Source organism: Lithobates pipiens, unplaced genomic scaffold (assembly GCF_037356315.1).
Source record: "Lithobates pipiens isolate NorthernLeopardFrog02 unplaced genomic scaffold, aLitPip1_a1.2 Scaffold_28, whole genome shotgun sequence".
Classification (NCBI taxonomy): Eukaryota; Metazoa; Chordata; class Amphibia; order Anura; family Ranidae; genus Lithobates; species Lithobates pipiens.
In genome coordinates this window covers 144,682,273-144,706,406 of record NW_027507789.1, presented here as the reverse complement: position 1 = coordinate 144,706,406, position 24,134 = coordinate 144,682,273, and positions in this window count along the sequence as shown.

The following is a 24,134-nucleotide window of genomic DNA, read 5'->3' as shown; positions in this document are numbered from 1 at the left end:
AATAAACTGTTCTATAACTTATGTAGAGCAACCATAAGTGTTGGATTTCATAAGTATGTGGGTACAGCTCTTATCTGAGTCGGGTGACACCCTTTGAATTCCCACAAAGCAATGACAATTGTAAATATCAGGCAACTTTGATCAGCAACGGCTGCACACTCAGAATAAGAGAAAGGACTCAACCAGAGCATCAAGTTCAATAATTACAAGTAGAATTCAGTGGCGGCTGGTGTTCAAAATTTTTGTTGGGGGGGGGCGCAAACAAACTGAAATTGTTTTGAAAAATAACCCATCAATTGCACCACTGTGCCATCAAATGCAGCCACTGTGCCTTCAAACACTGCCACTATGCCCATCAAATGCAGTCACTGTCCCATCAAATGCAACCATGATGCCATCAAATGCAGCTATTGTGCCAAATGCTGCCACTGTGCCCATCAAACACAGCCACTGTGCCCATCAAACGCAGCTACTGTGCCCATCAAATGCAGCCACTGTGTCCATCAAACGCAGCAACTGTGCCATCAAACGCTGCCACTGTGCCCATCAAACGCTGCCACTGTGCCCATCAAACGCTGCCACTGTGCCATCAAACGCTGCCACTGTGCCATCAAATACAGCCAGTGTGCCCATCAAATGCTGTGCATCAATCGCAACCACTGTGCCATCAAATTTAGCTACTGTGCCAAACGCTGCCACTGTGCCATCAAACGCAACTACGGTGCCATCAAAGGCAGCTACTATGCCAAACTCTGCCACTGTGCTCATCAAACGCAGCCACCGTGCCCATCAAATGCAGCCACTGTGCCCATCAAACGCTACCACTGTGCCCATCAAACGCTGCCACTGTGCCATCAAACGCAGCTACTGTGCCAAATGGCGCCCGAACACAGTGCACTTAAAGGACATTTTTTTTTTTTTTATTCCTTTTTTACAGCTGGGGGTGGAGTGGCGCCTGTGCGCCCCCTATGGACGGGACGCCACTGGTAGAATTGCAGTACTGGGATTAGAACAAATGCCATATAACAGTTCACGTTTCCTTATCTAATTAATACAAGTCCTAAACTTGTCCATTAATGAGCTCACAAGTGTGCACCGAGGTTCTGAACAACTGCCAAGTAATAGATCCATTTGTAAGACAATAAAGTAGCAACTGATGTAGTGCCTCTTTAACCACTTCAGCCCCAGAGGACTTTCCCCCCTTAGGGTTTTCTTCCGTCATGAAAAACAGAGCTTAACGGAGATGGATGTTAACGGACATTAGCGGATAATCCCATAGGGATGCATTGACGTCCGTTTTAATCCGTAAACAGATGGATGAAAAAACGGACGAACAGTCTGCGCATGTGAAAGGGCCCTTAATGACCGGGCCATTTTTTCGATACGACGCTGCGTTGCTTTAACTGACAATTGCGCGGTCGTGCGGTGCTGTACCCAAACAAAATTGACATTTTTTTTCCCAATAAATAGAACTTTCTTTTGCTGTTTTTATTTTTGGCACTATAAACAAAAAAAGAGTGAAAATTTTGAAAAAACAAAAACAAAAAAACAATGTCTTACTTTTTGCTATAATAAATATCCAAAAAAAATGAATAAAAAAGAAATTTCTTCATCAGTTTAGGCCGATATGTATTCTACATATTTTTGGTAAAAAAAAAAAAAAAAAAACACAATAAGCATTTATTGATTGGTTTGCGCAAAAGTTACAGCGTCTACTAAATAGGGGAGATTTATGGAATTTTTTTTTTTTTTTACTGGTAATTGTGGCGATCTACGATTTTTAGCGGGACTACGACATTGCAGTGACAGATCAGACACTTTTGACACATTTTTGGGACCATTGACTTTTTTACAGCGATCAGTGCTATAAAAATGCACTGATTACTGTGTAAATGTCACTGTAGGGAAGGGGTTAACACTAGGGGGCAATCAAGGGGTTAACTGTGTTCCCTGTGTGTGTTTCTAACTGTAGGGGGGATGGGACTGACTAGAGGAGGAGACATATCACTATTCATGGTTACTAGGAACAGACGATCTGTCTCTCCTCTCCTGACAGAATGGGGATGTGTGTGTTTACACACACACACACACACACACACACACACACACACACACACACACACATCCTCGTTCTGGCTCTCGCACCCGCGATCGTGCGTGGCCAGCAGACATCGCAGCTGCTGGCCACATGCATCTGGTGACGCGGGCAGCCACCAGAGGCGCACGTGCCTGCTTTAGCTGTTTAAATTTACAGCTACAGCTATTTGTGGGAACAAGCCTACCTGCTGCAGTATAATGATGGTGACTGGTCGGCAAGTGGTTAAGATATAACATAACAAAGAAATAACAGGTATGTAGTGCCATTAACCACTTGCTGACCACATAATGCATTGCATATACACTCACCGGACACTTTATTAGGTACCCCTTGCTAGTACCGGGTTGGACCCCCTTTTGCCTTCAGAACTGCCTTCATTCTTCATGGCATAGATTCAACAAGGTGTTGAAAACATTCCTCAGAGATTTTGGTCCATAGTGACATAACATCACGCAGTTGCTGCAGATTTGTCAGCTGCACATCCATGATGTGAATCTCCTATTCCACCACATCCCAAAGGTGCTCTATTGGATTGAGATCTGGTAACTGTGGAGGCCATTGGAGTACAGTGATCTCATTGTCATGTTCGAGAAACCAATGTTGAGATGATTTGAGCTTTGTGACATGGTGAATTATCCTGCTGGAAGTAGTTATCAGAAGATGGGGACACTGTAGTCATAAAGGGATGGACATGGTCAGCAACAATACTCAGGTAGGCCATGGTGTTTAAACCATGCTCAATTGGTGCTAAGGAGTCCAAAGTGTGCCAAGGAAATATCCCCCCCCACCATTATTCCACCGCCAGCATGAACCATTGATACAATGTAGGATGGATCCATGTTTTCATATTATTTACTCCAAATTCTGACCCTACATCTGAATGTCACAGCTGAAATTGTGACTTATCAGACCAGGTAAAATTTTTCCAATCTTCTATTGTCCAATTTTGGTGATCCTGTGCAAATTGTATCCTCAGTTTCCTGTTCTTAGCTGACAGGAGTGGCACCTGGTGTGGTCTTCTGCTGCTGTAGCCCATCTGCTTCAAGGTTCAATGTGTTGTGCATTCAGAGATGGTATTCTGCATACCTTGGTTGTAACAAGTGGTAATTTGAGTTACTGTTGCATTTCTATCACCTTGAACCAGTCTGTCCATTCTCCTCTGACCTCAACAAGACATTTTCCTCCACACAACTGCCGCTCACTGAATATTTTCTCTTTTTTGGGGCATTCTCTGAAAAACTGCTGATCTACTGGAATTTTCACACACAACCATCTCTCGGGTTTACAAATACTCAGACCTGCCCTCTGGCACCAACAACCACAGAACGTTCCAAGTCCTTTAAATCCCCTTTCTGATGCTCAGTTTGAACTTCAGCAATTCATCTTTACCACGTCTAGATGCCTAAATGCATTGATTTGCTGCCATGTGATTGGCTCATTTGCAATTTGTGTTACCAAGCAATTGAACAGGTGTACCTAATAAAGTGGCCGGTGAGTGTATGTGCAGTGACAATGAGGGTGAGGTTTAATGTATTGTATATATGGAGCTAAGGTTTCTGTGTTGAAAGCGCACACAGACAGCTCCCCATCTTTGTTTATGATTGGCAGGCAGTGGGATGGGGTGCAGGGTGGGCTCCCATTTAAGCAACCACTGACAGTCAATCACAATGATCATGTGATTGGGAGGTCCATCCTGCTCCTTGCTGTCAATACCCAGTCAAAGGGCTGTGCAAGGGCTGGAATGCATTCAAATAGAACTGAAGGCAAAACTTGTCACCAGAACTAGTGTCCCCATTGAAAGATTTCCCCTATATTCCTGTCCTGGTGACCACTCAAAATGTGGGACTTTCTTTTACTCTCACTCTCGGTGATAACAGTAAGCAAGACGAATAGAGAGGCTGAATCTTAGACATGTGCAGAACTAAAAAAAAAATTCTTATTTATTTAGTTAAATTTGTTTAGTTAAATTTGTTTAATTCATTTTCAGAATTAGTTTAATTAATTTGAATTCAAATCGATGCATATTTCATTTGAAGTCCATTTGAATCAAATTTATTCCATTTCATATTTTGGAAGATGGTTATAATCTTTCTATTCCATTCTAATGCTATTATTTTTTCTATTTCATTCTATTCTTTTATTTTCTATTCAATTTTTTTCTAATCTATTAGAAATTCGAATTTAAGAAAACGTTATATTGTTATATTCTATTCTATTATATTGTTTATTCTGCTTTATTTTATATTCTATTCAGATCTGTTCTATTCTATTTGAAATTCAAATTTCGGAAGATGGTTATATTCTTTTGAATCTATTATATTATTTTTTCTATTCTATTCTTTTATTTTTAAATCCAGTCCATTCTATTCTTTTTTTTTCTATTCTGTTCTAATTTATTCTATTGTATTTTAATTTATTCCTTTTAATTTTTGGGAAATGGTTATATTCTTTCTAGTCTATTGTTTTTTTTTAATTCTATTGTATTCGTTTATTTTCTATTCTATTCTTTTCCATTCTATTCAAATTTGAATTTATTCTATTCGAAATTCAAATTTTGAAAGAAGGTTATATTATATCTATTTTATTCTAATCTATTTTTTTCTATTATTTTATTTTGCATTAAGTTCTGTTTTACTCTTCTTTTATTTTCTGTTCTTTTCTGTCCTATATTATATCCTTTTCTTATCTATTCTGTTCCTTTATTTCCTGTTCTATTTTATTCTCTTCGTAAATTCAAATTTGATTCGTTTTTGAAATTATTTGAATTTGACTTTGATCTGAAATTTAGTTTTGTTATTCCAGATTCGTTTGAATCAGTTACAAATGTAATTCAGATACATCTGAATTCCCGAATAACAAAAAAATTTTTGAATTTAAATTCGGAACTAAATGAGCCGGACATGTCTACTGAATCTTTATAACGGTAAAAATGTGAACAAAAATGTGAACAAAAATATAAGCTAATATATAAATCGCAGCAGCTGTACAAAAGATGCTAATCACTTGACAAGTGAAAAAAGGGGGTAAATTACAGCGCTCACAATAGTGCAAAAAATATCAATATACAAATAAGTGAAAACAATGAATTGATGAGTGAATGTCCATATAATAGTGAACAATGTGCTCTAATCGTTAAAGCGCAATGGTGCTCCAAAATTCGAGGTGCGCCACACCCCCTCCCTGTGTCCCCACTCACCGGATGGAGCTTTTCAGTCTAGACGTTATACAGGCTTTATGCCGCGTACACACGGTCGGATTTCCGACGGAAAATGTTCGATGGGAGCTTTTTGATGCATTCTGACTGCGTGTAGGCTCAATCAAACATTTCCATCGGAATTTCCGACACACAAAATTTGAGATCTGGATCTCAAATTTTCTGACAACAAAATCTGTTGTCGGAAATTCCGATCGTGTGTACACAATTCTGACACACAAAGTTCTACACATGCTCAGAATCAAGCAGAAGAGCCGCACTGGCTATTGAACTTCAGTTTTCTCGGCTCCTCGTACATCACTGCGTTTTTGAAGTTCGGAATTTCCGACAACATTTGTGTGACCGTGTGTATGCAAGACAAGTTTGAGCCAACATCCGTCAGAAAAAAATCCCATGGATTTTGTTGTCGGAATGTCCGATCGTGTGTACTATTAGAGTGTTGGCCAGGGATGGCTGATTCATTTCAGGATACAAAGAAGATCTCCCATATCATAACAATCATGCATGGATAATAGTGACCAAATAGAGATAGAAGAGGGGCCTGATAGCGAAGTATTGTTTGGCAAGTAATTTATTGCGCAGATAAAAAATGTGTTCTTACATACAAAAAGGTAGGTAAAACCAAGCATGTAATGACAAGAGATTACAATAGGAAATGCAGCTGGTGGCGTACGTTCCACTGACAACTGGCAATTTATGTAAGTTGGACTCAAAACCGGAAATTCGGTCTTCTCCCAAACAAGTACAGTTTCAGGGGTGTGTAATGATCTGTGTACCAGATACAATTGTGATACAATCTGCGAGGGGGACAGTGAGACGCGGGACCCTAATGTCAGTATAAGATTCCATTGCTCCACTGTCACTGGTCCAATGTCCCTCTCCCATTTACCCCTGCTATTAAGTTGAGCCCCCCTTCCCAGATCTGCCCCAATTATACTCCCATACATATCAGAAATGAATCCCTTAGATGTCCTGGCATTAACTACTTTTCTGAGAGAGGGCATTTCACTCCACTCTGGTACCTCCTCCCCGAACTGGGCCTCTGACACGTGCCTTACTTGCAGGTACCTATAAAAGGGCTGATTTGGGACAGCATATTCTTCTCTTATCTTCTGGAATGACTTCAATCTACCTGCCCTGTACATTTGTGCAAGGCAGTGAATGCCGCTCCGCTCCCATTCTTCGATTTTCCCCATTGCCATAAATTCCTTTAGGTTTTTATTATCCCATATGGAGGAGAATTCAGAAAATCCACCATAACCCAGCATGGCTTTAACAGTCTCCCAACTTTTTACCATCAATTTGACTGTAGGACACCCGGAGTAAAAAGAGCCCGCTTCAGCAGCCTCCTCTACTGTATCATGACTGGTGTCATTCAACCACAGGCCTCTCCCTATCTCCCTCTCCACCGCTAAATTACTTCCTCTCGTATGCTGCATTTGTGCCGCAAAAAATAGCATCTCATATTTGGCAATGCTAACCCTCCCTCCTCTCTCGGCAGCTGCAATGTCCGCAAGCAAATTCTTGCCACTCCATTTTTCCAAAGGAACTCTCTAAACACCCCATCCACTGGAGAATTATTCAAAACGTATAAAATTTGTGGCATCCAGACCATTTTAATTAAATTGCAGCGTCCAGCTACCGAGAGAGGACGTCAACTCCATATCCGACATTTCTGTTTTAACTTTGTCATGTCTTAGTCCCAAGGAGGACTGCGTGTCTCCCAAAAACAATAATACATTATCTGTGTACATAGCGCCCTTCTCTTCCCCCCTTGCTCTTTTAAATCCCTGCACTTTCGGGGACATTCTCAATGGAACAGCTAGTTGCTCCATTGTGAGGGTGGACACCCCTGCCTTGTCCCCCTCCCCATTGACAGTGGACACCCCTGCCTCGTCCCCTTCGCCATTTGGAACCACTCAGAACACCCCGTTTATTCTCACCTTGGCCCTAGGTCCCTCATACAATATTTTTATCCATTGGATAAATCTTGGGCCAAACTGGAATTCTACCAGTACCATCCAGAAATAATGCCATTCGAGGCAATGGAAGGCCTTGGCCATGTCTAATGATAAAACAGCTGTTGTCCCCCCCCCCCTTTTCTATTGGCAACTGGATATTTAAATATGCTTGCCTGATATTCACATTTATGGATCTATCTGGTATAAAATCGGTTTGGTCTGGGTGTATTACCTTGTTTAACCTTGCTGCTAGTACTTTTGCTAAAATCTTTACATCCGAACACAAAAGGGATATAGGTCTGTACAAAGCTGTTTCCAACTGTTTTTTCCCCTCCTTTGGCCGCACAATTATAGTTGCTTCTGTCATGGATGGGGGTAGTTTCCCCAACCCAGCCACCCAGTTAAATACCTCCAAAAGTTTTGGGAGCAACATACCTCCATACTTCGTGTATATTTCTACTGGTAAGCCATCTGGTCCCAGAGATTTCTGATTTGCCATATCTACTGTTGCCCTTTCTAGTTCTTCTAAAGTTAATGGGCCCCCCAGTCCTTCTCTGTCCTCCTTTTACAGTGAAGGGATCTTAAATTTTTCAAAAAAGTCCCACATTTCCCCTTCTGCATTTATTTGTGTTGTACTGTACAAATTTTAATAATACCTTTTTAAATACATTTACTATTTCCGGAGTGATCCTCTTAATTTTACCTCCCTCATCCAGAATGGCCGGTATTGTGGAGGAGGGTCTGTTTGCTTTAGCTATCAAGGCCAGGAACCTCCCTACTTGTTCTCCTTCCCAAAAAAAGTTTTGTTTTTGAAATAATAACTTATTTTCCGCTTTCTTCAGCATTTGTACCTTATAATCTTCCTGTCTCTCCACCCACTCCTTATACCTGTTTGGGGTTGAATCCTCTACATACCGTACTTCTGCCTCTCTCTCTCTTACCTTCTCCCCAGCAGTGGTCTCTTTAGCCTGTGGCTGTTTCTTAATATTGCTGTATTAACACGCCCCGAAGGAATGTCTTAAGGGTGTCCCATATTATCCCCAAAGGGGCTGTTACTGAGTTCAATTTTATAAGTTCCTCTAAGCTGGTTACTATTTTCCCAGAATCGTCCATTATTTCCAGCCAAAAGGGGTTTATCTTCCAGTCCCCCCTATTACAACTCCTCCCTGTTTTTATTTAGAAAACCACAGGTGAGTGGTCCGAAACTCCCCTTCGTATTTTACCTCTTCCACTATATTCAAAGCCTCTTCATTACACAATATGAGATCAATTCTGGACAGTGTGGCATGTGTTCTAGAGTGGCAAGAATACTGCCTTGCCCTGGGATACCACCTTCTCCAGACATCCATCAACCCTGTCTCCCCACAAAATTGAAGGAGCAGACTGTTGGATGTACCGCAGGGCAGGACTACAGGTAGAAACCTATCCAGACTTTTATCCATGGTCGTATTAAAATCTCCGGCCACTGTAATGAGCACCCCAGGTTTATCTATAATAAACTTTATTAATTCGTGCAAAAGTTCTGTGCGAAATCGGGGCGGGATATATACATTTGCTAACACATACTCCCTGTTTTTCAACCAGCAAAAGAGAAAAACGTATCGTCCATTCTCATATATTTTTGTAGCGGTGACACATTGGACAAAGTGTCATTTATGTGTAAATTTAGTTTTTGCCTCAGAATGGTAATGGGGTTCTGAGGGTTAATTATGCAGGTTAACTTTGACATCAGTTTGGCTGGGCTGTGTTAGCCCTTGTACACACGGTCGGAGATTCTGACTACCAAATCCGTCAGAGTAATTCCGACGGATTAATTCCGGAGGTGATGTTGCATACACATGGTCGGACTAAGTTGTCAGAAAATCCGATTGTACATACCGTGATGACGTTATTTCGTTAGACGGGACTACGTTCAGGCTAGTAGCCAATAGCTTTGGTCTAGGAATTTGATCTGAGCATGTGTGGCACTTTGTCCGTCGGAGTAGGCTACACATGATCGGAGTATGTCCGATAGGAGCATTTTGTCTGAAAATTTTACTGGCAAGCTGGAAAACTTGGTCTGTCTAATATTCCAACGGAAACAGTCCGATGGAGACCACACACAGTCGGAATATCCGACAAAACGGTCCGATAGGACACATTCCGTCGGAATCTCCAGCCGTGTGTACAAGGGCTTAGAGTTTTGCCTGGTCATGTATACAGTGAAGTGCACATGACAGGCCAGAACCAGGCCTGGTTGGACGTTTTGTGTATCATCTTCCTCGGAGCCAATCAGTGGGTGTGCCGGGCCCCGCTGAGGAGTCTGGGGAGGGGTACTTAAGATGTTGAAGTCACGTGTTATGGGTGGTTCGTTCGGGAGGCCCTACCGGTCTGTTCCTGATTCTGGACCGGAGTAACCCCACGAGAGGTCCCGGTCACGGGAGAGTTCGTTGCTCCGCAACATGCTTCGGTTGGCTAACCCCAATAGACCCGCCTGGTCTGGGGTAGGGATCCGTCTGTTTCCGAGTCTTGGAACCAGTTGGTCCAAGGCGCAGTAACTGAGGGAGGATTCAAGGTGTCCGGGTGTGCTCTCGGCTTGGAGGGGCACCGCAGCTTGTGTAAGTGACCGGGGGAGGACTCTTTGGAGGAGGGCCAACAAGCTGGCATCCTGAGAAGTGCCTGGTTACTGAGTTGTGAAGGACACTAACGAATCCACGCTTTTTCCAGTACTGTCAAGGAGATAGAGAACGTTCCAGGTACTGAGGAAAAAGTTTCCTGTTCACTTTCAGTTACAACTTGTTCAAGGTCAGAGATTTCACAAGTTCTGAGTCAAAGCGCTGATTGCCATAATCTCTGGCTAGAGATTTGTTCAGCCTTGAAGTGCCCAGCTGCGAGTGGCTACTCTCTGGGTGGTATTAGGGACTTTGTTATAGTTGCAGTTCAAGGTGCCTGAGTTTCTTCAAGCTTGCCCTCTGTTCCCATATGAGACTGTGTTGTTGGATGTTACCCCTGAAAATAAAAAACCTTTCAAAAGGACTTTATTGGTGTCAGCGTCCAAAGTTGTTGGGTACCAACCCCGGGAACCCCTAGACGTGGAAGAACAAGCCAAGCGGAGGTAACCGGTAAGCCCAAAAGTTAAGGCCGCCCTGCAAAGGGTTATGGCCGCTACATTTTATTCTGCATGCAGGAAAAAACCACCCCGGAATCTATCACCCCTCGAATAGGAGGTGTGAGTAGAATGATATTGCACTATATATTTCTCGTGCTTTAAAGCACAAATCTCTTTTTCGAGATGTGTCTCCTGCAGGCAGAGTATTTTCATTTTACCCATGTCGGCCATTGAGAAGATTGCTTGTCTTTTAACCGAGTCTCTTACCCCCTGAACATTCCAGGACCTGGTTCTGGGGTTTTTTCTGGGGGTTTTCCTCTCCCTTCTCTCATAGCTGCCATCTTCCCTTCCTCCTATCTATCTAAAGTGTATTCCCCTAATTCCTAGAAGGAAATTATAACTTGGTGACTGTTGCCTTGCTGGGGTCCTTTCCCTGTACAGCTGTCCTCCTATTGAAGTCTCAGAGTCCGTCAATTGAAATGGCAACTGCTTAAGGGTGTCCTGGCCCTAACCCTCTTTTCCCCTCAAAATATAAAAAGGACTGTTAAGACAAATAAAACCTCTTTTACATCCAAGAAGGGTCTGGCGCCCAATAACTTTATTCACCTTGCACCCACTATGCCTCACAACCCACCACATACAGAAGGATGCCAGCTGTCTTTGGCCCTGAAGGTTCTCATTAGACTGGAGGAGGCTAGAGACTTTGCTACATGATAAAAAAATGTATTTAAAAAATATAAAAATATAAATTTGAACTAACATCTCTGTTCAATTGTTTGCATTTCTGAACAATACATCTCCATGTGAGAACCAAGAGTCCAATTTTTTATTATAAAATTGTATTGAGTTGTATTATAAGTAAAATATTTTTTTCCATCTGGTTAATGGAACTAATTCTTGTTTTTAATTGATTTTTTGGAGCTATGAGCCAATGATACATATGGCGTGAACCAGTCTCATACGAGGTATAGATAGTCCTTTGAGTGTAGTGAATAATAGACAGTTATGAAGTGTAAGATTTATTTGAGAATCTGATATCGATGTTGCAAAATTATTTGACCAATTGTCGACCAGCGCATGACGATATACCTCAGCAAAATGGCATGGTTGCGCAAATGGGCGTTCAGGTACGTCCTTTTGAAGAAGCAGCATTGTGGGTGTGCGCACGCTGCGTGCCCCGTGACCGTGCCCGCAGGACCTGTGGACTCGATGTCTGCTGGTGTCCCGCGATTGTGTCACGGAGCGGCAGAACAGGGAGATGTAAACAAGGCATTTCCCCATTCTGCCTAGTGTCGTGACAGGGATCACTGCTCCCTGTCATCGGGAGCAGTGATCTCTGTCATGTTGTAGTGAGCCCATTCCTGCACAGTTAGAATCACTCTCTAGGACACACTTAACCCCTTGATTGCTCCCTAGTGTTTAATCCATTCCCTGACAGTGACATTTACACAGTAATCAGTGCATTTTTATAGCACTGATCTCTGTATAAAGGACAATGGTCCCAAAATGTGTCAAAAGTCTCCGATGTGTCTGCCATAATGCCGCAGTCATGATAAAAATTGAAGATCGCCGCCATTTCTAATAAAAAGAAAAACAATAATAATAAAAATGCGTAAATCTATCTCCTATTTTGTAGACGCTATAACTTTTGTGAAAACCAATCAATATACACTTATTGCGTTTTTTTTTTTACCAGAAAAATCTAGAAGAATACATATCGGCCTAAACTGAGGAAAACAAATATTTTTTTTATATATTTTTGGGGGATAATTATTATAGCAAAAAAAGTAAGAAATATTGCTCTTTCTTCAAAATTGTCGCTCTTTTTTTGTTTATAGCCCAAAAAATAAAAACCGCAGAGGTGATCAATTAACACCAAAAGAAAGATTAATTTGTGGGGAAAGAAAAGACATCAATTATGTTTGGGTGCAATGTCGCATGACCGCGCAATTGTCAGTTAAAGCGATGCAGTGCCGAATCGCAAAAAGTGCTCTGGTGAGGAAGGGGGTAAATTCTTCCGGGCTGAAGTGATTAATTGTTTCCAAATTGGTGAAACTTTATCACATTCCCAGAATATGTGGGAGAATTCACCAAGTAAGTTACATGTTTGGGGTACCGTAGGGAAAATTGTGTGCAGTTTAGTAGGTGTATAGTACCACCCAGTAAATAGTTTAGTGGCCGTCTCCCTCATTGTAATGGATCTGAAGATTTTCAATACAGGAATCCCATTTTTCTGTAGAGAAGGATATATTACATTTGTGCTGCTTTTTCTGTCCCGCTTCTTCATTACTTTATCTCTCCCGGAGCAAGAAGCAGACATCTGTTCGGTTTTTGCACTTTCACTCGATCACTCGCGGACCCTATCCTGCCTGAAGCACAGAATTGGGATATGGAATATAGCACAGAATGGAGAGGATGGCCAAAGGTACACTGACTGCACCTCTATCCTCAACTAATGAAGCACAGCTAAGGACACCGGGAGAGCAGAGAGTAAGGAATGAACATTAAATCATTATTATTCACCCTCAGGGTCAATGTCAGTCACCCGATAGCTAGGAGATTTACTAGCTGACGGTATATTAAAATGTGAATTATGTGTTGCAGGATCACTGATTTGGTAGCTAGTGATGGCAATGAGCCAATTAAGGGTGATGTAGTGTCACTCACATAGAGACACTATAGGAATCACTTGGTGCAATCATTGACTAGAAGAAAACTTCTCACTGTAGTCCAGGTTCATCTAACCACTTGATATGTGGAAGATGTTACCCCCCTTAACCACTTCAGCTCCTTCCCAACCAGGCCATTTTTTGCGATACTGCACTGCGTTACTTTAACTGACAATTGCGCAGTCCTGCGGCGCTGTACCTAAACAAAATTGATGCTTTGGTGGTATTTTTATTTTTTGCGCTATAAACAAAAAGACTGCCAATTTTGAAAAAAAAAAAAAAACAATATTTTTTACTTTCTGCCATAAAACATATCCAATAAAAAAAACGGAATTTCTTCGACTTAGGCCAATATGTATTCTGCTACATATTTTTGGTAAAATTTATTTTTATGGCAATAAGCGTATATTGATTTATTTGCACAAAAGTTATAGCAGTTACAAACTATGGGATATATTTAGGGAATTTTTATTTATTTTTTATTTTTTACTAGTAACAGTGGCGATCAGCGGGACTGCGACATTGCGGCAGACAAATCGGATACTGAGTGACACTTTTGACACCTTTTTGGGGACCAGTGACACCAATACGGGGATCAGTGCTAAAAAAATATGCACTGTCACTGTACTTATGACAAGGCAGGGAAGGGGTTAAAGTGGAAGTAAGCGCCCCTATCGTTTTCAGCCAAGGAAGCTGCCATCTTTGCCTCTGTTTAATCCTCAACTGCTACGGTGCTGCACATGTGATTCGTTATGACACCAGCCATTGGATGGTTTGATAGTTTGGCTGAGAGCACAGCCAATGTGCAGTTAGCATTCCCGGCATGCCTTTTTTTTTTTACTGTTTAAATTGATGGGTTTACTTCCACTTTAACATCAGGGGCAATCAAAGGGTTAACTGTGTAATTAGGGAATGCTTGCTTACTATGTGGGGAGTATTTTTACTGTGGGAAGGCAGAGATCCGTGTTGCTGTTTAGCAGAAACACAGGATCTCTACCTTCCCTACTACTAACAGAACAGCGATCTGCCTTGTTTACATCGGCAGACTGCCATTCTGCCTCTCTCTGAAACAATCGGCGGTTCCCAGGGGACATTAAGTTATGCGCGCCTAACACCCGGATGTGCAGCATCACGTACAGGTACGTGATGCTGCACAGGGGAGTCGCCTTGTTGCCTTATGTGTGAACAGTATATGGTCAGCAAGTGGTTAAACACTTGACCTCTAGAAGATTTTACTTCCCTCAATGGCATTTTTTGCTATTCAGCACTGTGCTAATATAACTGGCAATTGCGTGGTCATTGAAAAGAAACAGAACCGCGCTATAGTAATAAACGTGAAAAAACAGGTAAGGTGCTGCCGTCCCTATACCTCACACCCCCCAGAGAGAGGCCGTGAGCTGTGATTGCTGTAAAAATATATATTGAGGGCCCCAGGTAGGGTTGCCACCTTTTCTTCAAGTCAAACCCGAACACTTTAGCGGAGCACAGCATTTTTTTTTATAGTATAAACTATACATATATTTTTATATTTTGCTATTAAATAACATTTCTAATCATATGAAGTTAATAACAAGAGTTCCCCTTTTACATCTGAACTCGCAGAGTTCACTTTCACTGTAAGGGGGGACTCTACAGACTCTGATGTAAGGGAGAACTCTGGGGCCTCTAACATAAGGGATGCTCTGGGAACCCTGATTTACGGGGGAACACTGACAACTCTGATGTAAGGGGGAACACTGTGGTTTCTGGTGTTAAAGGGGAACTCTGATGTAAGGGGTGCTCTGAGAACCCTGATTACTGTGTACTTCCTCAGATGCGGGAGAGAGAAGGGGAGAGACTTCAGTCACAGAAAGGGATGGATGGTGAGCTCACTCACCCCTTGGCACCTCTCATCCAGATGTATCTGAGGCTGCTGGACTTCAAACTTCTGGCCCCCACTTTCCTTTTATGAGGCACATGCCTGGGGATTGGAGTGTAGGCAGACACAGAGGTATAGGGGTGGGGGGAAGAGGTGCCGATCGAGCCCTCTCTCCTCTCCTGTCTGTGTGTGTTGGGGGGGGGGGGGGTGGGTTGTTAGTGCTGGCTTTGGGCAGTGCGAAAGAGAGTGTAATAGACACTTCCGGCTTAGATAACTGCAGCCAGCAACCCTGCTGGGAAGCCATAGTCCAGTCTAAATAAAGTGTCCGGGTTTCAGTTAGTCTTAAACCTGGACACATGATTCCAAACCCGAACTGTCCGGGTGAATCCTGGACAGGTGGCAACCCTAGCCCCAGGCACTACCAATAATAAATTAAATTCTAGGTGAATCTATCCTAGGTAACTGGACAGCTCTAAAGTTAGTGATATCTACTAGTTCTTAATGTATTACAAGGGGACCAGAAGTAACCCTGAAAACCACTGGTAGAGGTAATCACAAGGAAGTAGGCAAGAAAAATTCACAAGGAAGTAGGCAAGAGAAAAATATGCAGGAAGAGAAAATATAAACTGATAATAAGTATCTACCAGAGGATACCACTCATCGGCATTACCCCAATATTAATAGTGGCCGGCCCTATCCCACAGGGAAACGCTAGGCCAGATAGATGGAAAATCTATATTCCATTAACATAAGTTTTAAACAGTATTGCAATGCATGGCATGTCAATACCACTGTTTGTAGTGCACTAAGAGGACATTCCAAATATACAGGGTACAACCAAAATTCAAATATGTGCAAAAATAGGTGCAAAATAGTGCAATGAGATCGTAGCTAAAAAATTATGTATGTATGTATATATATGTATGTATATATATATATATATATATATATATATATATATATATATATATATATATATATATACACAGTATATATGTACCTCAAAAGTGACCAGAAAAAATCACAGCTAGAGTAAGGAACGGCCCGGACACAGGCACTAGAGGGAGGGCCCGGCATGACAAGGGGAGGCGGACGTGAGGCGGCGGGAGCAAGGTAAGTAGGCGGGGACGCGGCGACGTGTGTCGAAGTGGGCGGAGCTTGCGCGCAAGCGCAAGCAGTCGGCGCCATCTTAGTGGAGGAGAAGGAGCGTTTTGCGGAGCTCCGGCTGTGTTCGCCCCCCTCCCCCCCTCTTTTCGGAGCTCGGTGGCGACAGCGGCGGTGGGCAGGTACCAAGGCGCTCTTTCTCAGGCTCAGGGAGGAGGCTGCGGCGCGGGGCGCTGGCTGGCTGCAGGCCTCGGTCGACGGCCTGCTACAGGCGCCCAGCCAGGCCTCTTCTAGTGCGCCCGCCGGCCCCCCTCCCCCACCAAGGACACGTGCTCGGAGGTCCAGGCCTCCAGAGCGATACAGCCCAGAGGCAGCCAGCGTAAGGGATGGGGTTGGGAGCCAGGATCAGGCCCTACAGACCCCGCCGGCCAAGCGGAAGCATCCTGGGGCTTGCATGGCGGCTGGTGGGACCCCCCAGAGGCGCCGGACACGAGGTGGACCAGAGGTAGACGGGCCTGCACCCCCATATCCTGCGGCTGATGGTGGATGGGAGGCGGCTGCCTCGGCGGGTCACCGACCTGGACCGGGGGCGGCTGGGCGGGGGAGAGGTGCCTCGGCGGGTGATGGCCACGCTCACGGAATGGCCAGGGCCTGTTTTCCGGCGGAGAGAGGGAGGAGGAGGCCTGAGGGGACGCGGCCGCGCAGTCGGAGGGACCTAGCCGAGGTCCGGTCCAGAGATGCGGCCAGGCGGGCGTCACCTCAGCGTGGCGTTGATCCCGAGCGCGTGGCACGGTGCGGTACGGCGCGCAGTGAGGTCGTCACTGCTGAGCGCCCGGCGGCCGTTGAGGATCCAGATCGGCGGCCTGCGGTGGAGGATCCGAGGGAGGCTGGGAGTTTCCAAGACAGCTTGTCGGAGGGCGAATTGGTCGAGCGGGACGAGGACGAGGTGCCGGAGATGTCGCATGGAACGGGACATACGGCTGGATGTCCGTTGAGGCACCGACAGCCAGGTAAGGTTTCTTCTTCTGCTCTCTCTTCTCCCTGTCCTGTACTAGATAAGGGGGTTTCTGTGGGTGGTTTTCGGGATGTGGGCGCACCTGTGGTGCGGGGGGAGGGCACTGGCGGGGCGGGTCCTGGTCTGAGTGCCGTATCCCCTGGGATTGCGGGGCCCCTTGATGGGGGGATGGTACAGACTTTGCTGGCGGGTCTGCGGGAGGTCCTGGCGCGGTGCGAGGCTGGTGCGTGGCCGGCGGCGGACGCTGCTCCGGTGGCGGCGTGGGCTGCTGCTCATACTTCCACGGCGCAGGGGGCGGGGTTAGACCATGCTGTTGTGCTTGGGGCCGCTGGGGCCCCTGGGGGCACTGCGGCGGCAGGGGTGGCCGCTCCGGGGGCTGCGTCTGTGTCCTCGTCAGCTGTGCCGGTGACGCCAGCGCCTGTCGGGGAGGCCGCGGCAAGTGGAAAAGCGGTTGTTGGTGCCGACGGTGTCCGCCTGGCGGACGCCGCGAAATGCGAGGTCTACGTCTGTTTTGAGGGGCCTTTGGGCGCTCACTTGAAGACTGAGGTGAAAGACCGCATTTGGAAAGGGGAGTATGTCGAAATTTTCTCCTTATTGCCTTTGGAGAAGTTTAACTTGGATAAGGTTAAGCCCGACGAGAGCAAGAAGGAGGAAGAGGAGAAGCGGCGCTACCGACTGATACCGCGTACGTTTGCTAATTGGCTGCAGGCGTTTGCGATATTGGTGAGTGTTATCGGTGAAAAGGCGCCGGAAAACTGCTCCCCCTTTTTTGCTATCTCGATTCCATCGGGGAGGCCCAGAGAGTTTATGGGGGTACCGCTTGGTTGCGCTATGATGAGCAATTCCGGCAGAGGAAGGCGGTGCGTCCGTCCTTGTGATGGGATCACAAGGACATTAGTTTGTGGATGAAGTTAATATCGTCTTCGCGCAGTGCGTTGCCTCCCTTTCAGGGGGGGGGGGCGGTGGTCAGGCAGCTGCCGGACAACCGGCCGGCAATCGCCTGGGTTTCTGCTGGCAGTTTAACGCAGGTTCATGCAAATTCGGGGCAAAGTGTCGTTTCCGACATGAGTGTTCCTCCTGTGGGGGCTCCCACCCGCAGTCTCGGTGTTTCAAGCAGGGTCGCGGGAGAGGGGGTGATCCTGGCAAAAGGGAGGACGCCGGTGAGGGTAGGAAGGATGGTTCCCTTCCTAAGGCGCTACCCTGATCGGGCTGCGGCACAGTTGCTGGAGTTGGGGTTTACCGAAGGTTTTCGGTTGAACTGTCAACTCCGGGTTGTCCCACCAGTGGCGGACAATTTGAGGTCGGCGAGGGGAACAGGCTGGCGTTGTGACTGCAAAGTTGCTAAAAGAAGTTGCTTTGGGGCGTATGGCTGGCCCCTTTGAGCGGCCGCCGCTTCCTGATCTTGTTATCTCACCGTTGGGTGTGGTTCCAAAGAAGGAGCCGAACAAATTTCGGCTCATTCACCATTTGTCTTACCCGCGCGGGGGGTCGGTCAATGATTCCATTGATCCGGGCCTTTGCACGGTGTCGTATACTTCTTTTGACACGGCGGTCGCCTGGGTTCAACGTTTTGGCAAGGGAGTGTTGCTGGCGAAGACGGATGTTGAGTCGGCCTTTCGCCTCTTGCCGGTTCATCCCGACTGCTGCCGTTTGTTGGGTTGTCGGTGGCAGGGTCAGTTTTTTGTTGACTTATGTTTGCCCATGGGGTGCGCTATTTCTTGTTCTTTGTTCGAGCAGTTCAGCTCGTTTTTGGAATGGGCGGTCCGGGATGTCGCAGGCGTGCCATCCGTCATCCATTACTTGGATGATTTTTTGTGTATAGGGCCGGCGGATAGCCTGGTCTGTGCTTCCCTGTTGGCGATGGTTCAGCAGCTTTTCGACGTTTTTGGGGTCCCGTTGGCTCCCGATAAGACTGAGGGTCCGGCCACAGAGCTGCGTTTTTTGGGGATAGTGATTGATACCGTGAGGGTGGAGTACCGTTTGCCTTTGGACAAACTGGTGGGTCTGCAGTTGGAGGTTGCTGGGGCGGTGAGGGTTAAGAAAATGCAGCTGCGGGATTTGCAATCACTTCTCGGGAAGTTGAATTTTGCTTGCCGCATCATGCCAATGGGGCGTGTTTTTTGCAGGCGCTTGGCGGCGGCTACGGCCGGTGTTAAGGCGCCGCATCATTTTGTCCGGTTGAGGCGGGAGCACAGGGCAGATTTGAGGGTGTGGGACTCCTTCCTTGCGACTTATAATGGCCGCTCTCTCTGGTTGGGGCAGGTGGTGTCAAATTTTGATATGGAATTGTTCACCGATGCGGCCGGTTCGTGCGGCTTCGGGGCTTTTTATCAGGGTCGGTGGAGTGCGGGTGAGTGGCCGGAGGCTTGGAAGGTGGACGGTTTAACTCGCAACTTGGCGGTGTTGGAATTGTTTCCCATCGTGCTGGCGGTTGAGCTGTGGGGCGAGGAGTTCCGGGACCGCCGCGTGCGTTTTCATTGTGACAACATGGGGGTGGTGCAGGCCATCAATCATAACACGGCCTCTTCCCCTCCGGTGGTGCGCTTGTTGCGACACTTGGTTCTAAGGTGTTTATGCATTAATTGTTTTGTGACTGCTGTGCATGTTCCGGGGGTTGATAATTCAGTGGCTGATGCGTTGTCTCGTTTCCAGTGGGACAGATTTCGTCAACTGGCTCCGGATGCGGAGGTGAGCGGGATTCCTTGCCCGGATTGGTTATGGGACATCGTGTTGCCACAGCCCAGATGTTGATTCGCAGATCGTTTTCCGAGGCTACTTGGAGAGTGTACAGCAAGGTTTGGCTGGAATGGGGTGCCCTGATGCGGGAAGTGGGGGATTGTGCTCTAGATGAGGACAGGGTTCATGTGCTGTTATATTTTGTGGGTAGGAATTTCGAAAGTGGGGTGTCGGCGTCCCATATGTCCAAAAAATTGGCCGCTTTGGCCTTCATGTTCCAGTTGGCGGGTCAGCGGGATGCTACTAAGGCGTTCATGGTCCGGCGCGCCATGCGTGGCTATCGCTCGGGTCGCACAGCAGCTGACAGGAGGCGCCCGGTTTCTTTTCGGATTTTAGGGGATGTGGTGGTGCAGTTGGGGGTCGTTTGTTTTTCGCAGTTTGAGAGGGTTTTGTTTCGGGCCGTCTTTGTTCTGGCCTTTTTCGGGGCCTTTCGGGTGGGCGAGCTGGTGAGTAGGAGCAAGAAGGGGGAAGGTGGTCTGGATGCGGGGGACGTGTTGGTGCGTGACGATACGCTGAGGGTGTTTTTGAGGAGGTCAAAGACCGATCAATTAGGCAAGGGGGCCTGGGTGGAGCTGAGGTCGATTCCGGGTTCCCCCTTGTGTCCGGTGGCGGCTGTGGGGGAATTTTGTCGGCTCAGGCCTCCGGTAGGGGGGTTTTCTTCCAGCACGGGGATGGCTCCGCCGTGTCCCGATTTCAGTTTTAAGCGGTGTTCAAGAAATGTTTGGTGGCTGCGGGATTGCAGGCCGCGAATTACTCTTCTCATTCGTTCCGTATCGGGGCGGCTACAAAGGCGGTTCGGTGGGGTCTGGATGACAGGGTGGTTCAGAGAATCGGTCACTGGGAGTCTGCGCGGTTTAAATTATATGTACGCCCCCATTTGTTGTAAAATCTTGCGTACAGTTGGGCACGGGGGTAGGAGGTTCTTTCCGGTTGTGCAAGTTCACCTGTTTTTCCTTCTTTTGTCTCTTCCTTTCCTGTTTCTGTTGTAGCGGGATGGGAGCTGCCGCGTGTCCCCCCCCCCCCCATCCTATTTCTGTGTTTCTTTTTTCTTGCAGATTCAGACTCCTGCCTGGTTTGGATCATGGGACACTCTTACTGGGGTGCCAGGAGGGCAGATGTCAGAAGAGATGGCAGGCTGTTGGGTTTGTCCAGGGAGGAGGGCACGGTGCGCTGGTTGGGAGTCCCGGGCATGTTGTGGTCCAGGGTGGTGCCCGAAATGCACCGGTACGCCCGGTTGGACCGTCCCCCTGATGTGGTCCTTTTGCATGTTGGGGGTAATGATCTGGGTTTGTGCTGCGCGCGGGAGTTGGTGCGGGACATCAAATTTGATCTCTTACGACTACAATCTTCTTTTCCAGACACTATTTTTATATGGTCTGACATTGTGGCCAGGACAGCTTGGCGCTTGGCTCGCTCTGTTGCGGGCCTGAACAGAGCTAGGGTTAAGGTGAACAAAGCGGTGGCCAAGTTCTTTGTGCGGAACGGGGGTTTGGCGGTTCGTCACCGGGATTTGGAGGAGGAGACTTAGCGTTTTTTGCGTGCAGATGGTGTACACCTGAATGCCATCGGGATTGATCTTTGGCAGCTGGGTTTGCAGCATGGCATTCAGCGGGCGTTTAGGATGTGGAGGGCGACACGCACGTAAGGTTTTCACGTGCGCGTGCTGTGGCATTAGGTCTATGGGGTCTTTGAAGGTGGTGCTAAAAAATAATGGAGGTCTAGGGGAGTTGGGCTCATATGGAGACATGGGTGTCCATTCCCTTAAATGGTAAAGATGGTGCAGAAGGTTGTATCTGGAAGGAAGTTGATGGTTTTTTGTCCCCGAGCTTTCGTAATATGCAGCGGGGGGCCTGTTCATGGGTGTACCGATACAACTAGTTGGTTGGAATTGATAATTTACCTTCAAAGACCTCTAGATCAATAAATGTGTAATACTGAGTTATTTATATATTTGGTTTATAATGTTTTTGTTGTAAATGTATTTATATGCATTAAGTTATGTTTTCTATAAGATTTTTGTATTTTCATATGTTTATAATAATAAAAAGAAGGCTGCTATGGCCATTCGACTCCAAAGAAGAGAATGTGTCGTCTGGTCAATTTATAAGCTATTTATGATAAGAGGGGGTATTGTGTTGTTTTGGGGAGCCTCACGAAATAGGCATCTCCCTTAGTCATGTGCTATACCAAAAAATGTATCAACAGTGTTAACTTGTACACAATATAAACAAATAAATATACATATACAGAACCAAAGAACCAGGATAAATTAATAATGTGAATAGAAATTACTGAATAAAAAATAACTGAATAAAAAATAAAAATAAATGAAAATAAAAAGGTAATAGATTCGTGAATGGTCACAAGTGCAAAAAGTGCAAAAACTGTAAAAAATGTAAAAAATGCAAAAAAAAAGAACAGGGAACCAAAACAGTGTAAAAAATGCAAAAAGTGCAAAAGAGCAATAACCTCAGAGTACACAAAAAAACACATGGAATGACCACTACATTTACTGTGGCTGACATAAAACGTCCTTATAAAATAAAGTCCACTTCAAATAATTAGCAGGAGGTAATTATATACACTCTCTAAATCTTCAAGCAGGTGGAACTTAAAAGTGACTGGTGCTCAAAACAGGTAATTCTGTGAATTCCGTGCTCACCCCCTCAGGTCCCCACTCATCGGATCCCTATGCCCAGAAGGGGCGAAAGAGCATGTCTGTCTCAAGGTGCGGGAATTGGTCAGCCCAGAGAGGAACGTTCACCCTTTTTCTTCTTCCTCTGATGCACAAAGATTCCAATAGGCCGGTGATTATGGGTCAATATATCCTCAGGGGAATAGAAAAGGTCTCATAGTGTAGTAACTCCAGGTCACAAAAAACTTAATTAAAAAAAAAAACTTAATTTAAAAAAATAGGCTTCACTAGTGACACTATTACAGTGATCAGATATGATACTGTACACTGTCACTGTACTGACACTGGCTGGGAAGGGGTTAACATCAAGGGGCAATCAAAGGATTGGGTGTGCCCAACAAGTGTAATGTGTACTGCTTTTACTCTCAGATGTGGCTGTTTTTTTCTCCCTGCTTTTCAGGGAGAAGAAACAGCCAGATTGTCATTCTGTGTGTGCAATGTTCTGTGTGTTTGTAAATGCAGGACTCTGCTGTGATTGGAAACAGGCAATCTGCAAAGTTTCAGCCATGTGCCAAGTTTCGCGTGTGCACGTGAAAAAAACAGCAACGTGCATGTGCACTGCTGTGCCCGCATCTGCCACCTGCTTGCAGTATATTTACTGTGAGCAAGTCAGCAAGTGATTATAAAAAAACTTGCCGACTGCAATACGTTAATATATGCTGCGGTTTACAAGTGGTTTACTGGCAGGCCCGGATTGGCCATAGGGAAAACTGGGCACTTGCCCAGTGGGCCGGGTCAGCCGGGTCGCATATCCTTGCAGGGCCCAAGGCAGCTGGGCTGCTCTTTGAGCCCGCGCTGCTCACATGGCATCTCTGCCGCCGTCGACTGTCAGTTCAGCTCAGCCATCGGCACCAGGGGGATGAAAACATGAAGGGAGGAGGAGCTACAGGAAGACACCTTTCGGTCTCACCACGGCTGCCAGTGTAGTTCAGCCATCTGTGTCAGGGGGCGTGGCCACAAAGGGGGAGGAGCTAGATGAGACACCTGCTGCAGACACCGTAGAGCCGGATCAGAGAGAACGTGAGTGTGGCCCCCTTGCAACCAGGATAGGAGGAGCGGTGGGGGTGGCTGCATATAGAAGAATCATCCTCTCCACCTTCCTCCCGCAGTTTCTGAATGTCTGCTTCTGCTCCTCTCCCTCTCGCAGGCTTTCAGAGACTGCGGGAGGCGGATGGAGAGAATGATTCTTCTATATGCAGCCACCCCCACACCCCCACTGCTCGTCCTATCCTGCTGCCCCTCCAGTACTCTCTAGCCCCCCAGTGCTCTCCAGCCCCCCTTCCTGTGCCCTTTAGCCCCCCAGTGCTCTTCACCTCTTCTCAGGCTCTCCAGCCCCCCTCCCTGTGCTCTTCAGCTCCCCCAGTGCCCTCCGCCTCCCCCCAGTGCTCTCCAACCCTTCCAGTGCTCTCTGCCTCCCCCCTGTGCTTTCCATTGTCCCCTTGTGCCCTCCACCTCTCCCTAGTGCTCCCCAGCCCCCCCAGCGCTCTCCAGCTCCCCTGTGGTCTCCACTCCCCCTGTGCTCTCCAACTCCCCCCATGCTCTCCGCTGCCTCCCTGTGCCCTAACCACTCCCCCATGCTCTCCGCTGCCCCCTTGTGCCCTCTGCCTCTCCCCCAGTGCTCTCCAGCCCCCCCATGCTCACCGCTGCCCCCCTGTGCCCTCCACCTTTCCCCAGTGTTCTCCAGCATCCCTGTGCT